The sequence below is a fragment of the Tachypleus tridentatus genome, chromosome 2 (assembly GCF_004210375.1).
Source record: "Tachypleus tridentatus isolate NWPU-2018 chromosome 2, ASM421037v1, whole genome shotgun sequence".
NCBI classification, from domain to species: Eukaryota; Metazoa; Arthropoda; class Merostomata; order Xiphosura; family Limulidae; genus Tachypleus; species Tachypleus tridentatus.
The window spans coordinates 118674894-118680893 of record NC_134826.1 but is presented as its reverse complement, the minus strand read 5'-3'; positions in this window follow the sequence as shown (position 1 = coordinate 118680893).

Here is a 6000-nt window from a genome sequence, read left to right as displayed (position 1 = left end):
ATAGAGTTAATAAAGATAGAGTGTAACCTACACAGAGTACTTCACTCCTGAGAGAGGTGTCCCTTAAGGAGGGGTAGCTAGCCCTATTTTATTTACCCTATATGTCAATAACAAGACCTGAATTGTGAATATGCATCGCAGTTTGTAGACGATATTGTAATTTGGAAGAGTGTACCAATCCAAGCAATAGTTGTCACCAATCTACGATTGAATGGAATAGTAGAATACTGTCAAATATACCGTATGAAAATAAATGTTCCTAAATATCAACTAGTAGTTTGTACAAAACTAACGAGACTCAGAAATATCTCTCTGAACTTTACACGAATGGTTCACTCTTCCAAACAACAACATAAGCTAAATCATTGGTCTTATCTACGATTAGAAGTTAATGTGGGTTAAATAAATTAATAACATCCAAACAAATGTTTGGCAGCGTAGAACTATATGAGGTGCCTAATAACCAAAAAGATGGAACATTAGCCAGCAATATACTCAAACTATACAAAACATACATCCGCCTAGTAACAAAATACGCATGCCCAGCTTGGATTAATGCAAAACAGATACACGTAAGAAGACTACAAACAATACAGAAGTCAGTACATACAGTATCTGACAGAGTACCAAGGTCCACATCGTCAGTCTTTATACATACATATGCAAACATACACACACTGTCTGATAGAGTCGTATATGGTTCTCTAAATTACTTTAAAAATGGCATACAAATTACCTGTTTTGTGAATTAGACCATTTTTGCATACAAAATGAAGTTAGTCGTAAGGACTCTCAGTATTTAACTTCTGTATTAGAAACAAAAACATGATTTAAGGCCATCTGTGTGTTTGTGTTTTTCTTATAGCAAAGCCACATCGGGCTATCTGCTCAGCCCACTGAGGGGAATCGAACCCCTGATTTTAGTGTTGTAAATCCGGAGACATACCGTTGTACTAGCGGGGGGCTTAAGGCCCTTTAGAGCTAATACTATATCCGTCCTTAGTTTGTTTAACTCTGAGAGCATTGAGAAGGATAATTTATGTATAATGTTCCCACAGTACTTAAACAAATGAGAAATATGTGAAACGGAACTGAAACTATTGGTGATGTGTGTGACTTTTATGCCGTAACAAACAAAATGAAAGTGTATTCTTCGTATACAAGACATGGATATGGCCTTGAAAGGAGTGAGAGTAGATGCAGTAGAATCATATCTGATTCTCATTTTAAAAAATCAGCTGTAAATTAACAAATGCAGGGGTGGGAAGAACCTGACCCTCCCAGACTTATATGGATACAAAAACTACCACGAGGTATTATTCTCAGGCCCTTTAATTTTCTTGACATCTTCTCAGAGTATTTTACAGCGGATACAGGTGTTAAAAAAGTTAACACTATTCTATTCATCATTATGTGTGAGTGAAATGACACTGTCTGATCGAAATTTGTGCTTCTGCTCCCAGTTTGTGGATGATGTGGCCATCTGGAAGAGCGCCTACACTCCAGCTAGAGCAGTGACAAATCTGCAATCATTGTTAAATGAAATGGAAAACTACTGTAACAAATGGAGAATCAAAATAAATGATCCTAAAACATAAGATATATTATTCAGAAAACCAAACAGCCTCCAAAATTATACCTCTAAGGAACTTTTATCCGGGTAACCACACACGATCCAAATTCTTGGGTGTAGCTTACGATTCTAAACTAAATTGGATTATTAAACATATAATTGAAATCATAAACAAAATTAGGCAAAAATCGAAATATGATTGGCAGCAATAGGGTTAAGATCGAAAACAAGCTTAAAAAAAAATGTAAAATCTGCATATGTCCAGTGACAGAGTTACGTCTGCCCAGCATGATTTAATGTAACTAAATTACACGTAAACAAGCTACAACCAATACAAAATTCAGTAATTACTGAAGCATATAAAGTTCCTAGATATACAAACACAACATTCTTATATAATTACCTAAACACCCGTAATTTGTTAGACAGACTCCAAAATGTATGAATAGAAAACTTTCGCAAAATTCTTAACAAAAATAAATCACTACGAACGATGAAAAATGTGATCATAATAGACTTAATTAAATCTAGTGAACTTCGTAAGTAACATATGGTCACTAGCTACTGGGCAATCCGGTAGCTAAATATAATGTTAATTTTATTTTAAAAGGGTTTATTTATGTGAAAATAGGGTTACTACTGTATGTTTTCAACTGATCTTTATGGAATTGTTTATGTGAACAAAATGTTATGTTCACAATCAGCAAAAGAAAAAGAATTATATCAAAGAACTCAAAAACTTGATGCCATACTTTCATGGACATGACTTGAATAGGGTCATTCGTGTGTGTGAAAGAACGTGTTTTTCTAGTACCGGATTATATCCTACGGAAGAATTAATATAAGCTTCAACTAACACTTAAGAAGTAAATCAATGGTCAAAAAGGGGGTTGAAGTTCCAGGTTTATTTGATCCTCCTAGGTCACATGACCAAACAATCAACGTGGAATGTCATTATAACAGACACTAATTTATAACCCATGTTGAAAGATATAGTAGAATATCACTGCACAAAGAAAATAATAAAAGTTAATACACCAAAACCAACAAACACAAACACTAGTGCTTACAAAATTAAACAAACTCCTTTAAACCAATCCCTAAACCTACTACCTCTATAGGATCCTTCTTCAGACTGTTACATTAGCAAAATTTCTAGGCTTCACATATGATACAAAATTAACATGGCAATCACACATTAGTGAAATTAAAAACAAAATTTGGAAATAATACAGGTATTTCACCCCAGTTCCCCTCTGGTACAGCGGTAAGTCTATGGATTTACAACTCTACAATCAGGGATGCGATTCCTCTCGGAGGATTTAGCAGATAGTCTGATGTGGCTCTGCTGTAAGAAAACACACAGACACATTTCATGCCAAAATACAATAAAAATCCACAGACAGTGACCAGTAGAGTATGCTTGTCCGGTATAGATTTAATGTATTACCTAATAAAATAAAAACCGAACTACAAAACTCAGTCCTTACTAGTGCACATGAAGTTCCTTGCAATAAAAACACATTTTTTTTACATAACTATACAAACGTACAGCCACTCTACAAGAGACTTCTAAATAGTTCATACACTTACTTCCCGAAAGTATTATTTGTGTACTATACATATTTTGTATTAAAGAAAAGGGCCTTATTGTCTCAATACATTCCAGATATATTACAAAATGAATAAGAATTGGGTATAATATGACTTTTATTGATATGTGAGACTGTAACACACCGATTGAAGCTCCGTGTATTCCAGTGTAACTGTCAAACATTGCTCATAAATAGACATAGCTCTGACAGGGTATTATAACCATGCAAGTGGCATTACATAAAAAAAAAACACCCTCATTTATGAAATGTTCAGTATTCAAAAATGCTACTAAATACTAGTGAGGTGGGAGAAAAAAGTGGAAGTATCAAACCTCACACTATAGATCCTGATGAATAAAGTACCTCTCTCCATTAAATCTTGTAGATTCGTTATTTAACCTATAGCTATCTACTATTAGCGTACCCCGCTGGAACAGCGGCAAATCTACGGATTTACAACGCTAAAATCAGGGGTTCGCTTCCTCTCTGTGGACTCAGCAGAAAACCCGATGTAGCATTTCTATAAGATAACACACGTGTACCCTAATATTGGATAAACATAGATATAGTGTTAATTTTATTGTAAAAGTTTTATGTAAAATTAATATTAGTAATTCATGTTTTTATATCGGTCCTTACGGAATTGTTTGTACGAACAAGACTGAATGTTTACAATGAACGAGAAAAGCAAAATACTTACTGGAAAAAATAATCAATATATGCACATCCATTTACATGGAGCGCATATAGTTCTCGTGTAGCTTTGCGCGAAATTAAAAACAAACAAACCATTTACAGGGCCTGAAATTGGTCCCTCGCGTGTGCGATAACTTAAGTACAATTGTAGCGTGCATTCAGTGGTTACGCGATGGTTAAACAGATGTTCCTATACACCGGAAGGAGCAATATATGAGAACTAATGTGCTACATTCAAGAATCAAAGCAACATTCAAGGAAAGAGTTAGAGGTCCAGGGTGTACTTGATCCAACGGGATCACATGACCAGAGAATCCATGTGGAATATCGTTTTTTCAAGTTTTATCTGAATCTGTTTATCATATCGGGACCAAAGAACGATTAGAGAATTCGTGTGAGATATCAGTTTACCAAGTTTGATATGACTGTGTCAATTTTCCATGTTCCAACTTACACTTACAACCGATAGACGAATCCGTAAAAATGAATTGAATTCCCAACAATCATGCTTACGAGGAAATACAAAACAAAACTTTCAAATAACGTAGAAATGCTGCTTGTTTGTTAAGTAGTTAATGAATGCAGAGCGTTTTGTAATTCTAACATAAATAAAACTATTTCCAACGTTCTGACTTGCAAATGACCGAATTTATTTAAATGTTTCCACAGCTTCTCTTGCTAGAGATGTCACAAGGTCGTGATACATACAGTTGAAAATTAAGTCATATAGTGAATAACAGACTATTATGGAAATAGTGTAATTACTTTTTTTATACGAAGACATAAAATATAAATAAAGAAACAAATAGCTTTTCATTAATTACAATTTAGGATTGAAAAATCGTTTTAGACTTTCATCTAACAATTTTGATTTTATTTTACGTAACTCTATCTGAATATAAGATATAAGCATACTTACAAAATGCAGAATCCAATTGCACTAAAAAATTCTAAAGTCATCAGACTATGTTAATTTCTAAACATTGATCAGATTGATCAAGTCCATTGATTTTTATTTGTAATAAGAAATTCGTAACGTTATCTAACGTAAACTGTTAACTGACAAAATTCCGTGTTCACTTATAACCAGTAAAATGCTAGATCGATTGTCACCAAACAATGCATGTATTTATAAGATACCCCAAGGAGTGACATGGGGGAGGTGGAGTCAATGATCTAATATGAACCTATTATGCTACCTCGGTGGTTTCTTTGTTTTCCTCGTGTTTTATATCCGCTAATAATTGTCGAATTGGTGAACCTATACATTATAACCAAATCTAGCATGCACCTTTAGATTGGTTTGGTTTGTTTTGAATTTCGTGCAAAGTTACACGAGTACTATTTGTGTTAGCCGTCCCTAATTTAGCAGTGTAAGACTAGAGGGAAAGTAGCTAGTCATCACCACCCACCGCCAACTCTTGGGCTACTCTTTTACCAACGAATAGTGGGATTGATCGAAACATTATAACGGCCCCACGGTTGAAAGGACGAGATTGTTTAATGTAATAGGGATTCGGGCCCGTGACCCTCGGATTAGGTGTCGAGCGCCTTAACCACTTGGCCATGCCGGGCCTGTTACCTACAGAACTCCCCTGAGGAATGTCGTAGGTGAGGGTCAGACGTCATCACGGAAGGTTTATAGGTCTTCTTCATACACTGAAAAAGAATACCAGTTAGTACTCATTATGCGGAGAACTGGATATAAAGAAGAAGAATGATAATAACTTCTCGATCCTATCGAGTTAGGACAAGACTTGAAACATGGTGGTTGATTTGTTCTGTACTGTACTCGAATTTCTACTTAATTCTTTTAGGTAAACGTGGATTTGTGTGGTTTATACAGAACGAATTAGTTTGCAGATTAAATCAATTTTCCTAGGAGTCTCGATAACGTAATATACATTCGTAGACTGACCTGATCCACATGTTTAGAAAATTTGCAGATGGCCATATTTACACACGATTTGTATTATTTAGAACACGCAAGGAGATGATCCATTCTTCTACAGTGTAATGCATGAACTTCGAATAATTACAGGAATCTATTATAGTTTGACAACTGCCAGTTCTTGTGTATTGTTTCAACCTGCTTGAAGACTAATACATAAGTAACAAATTTTATTTCTGCTGAAT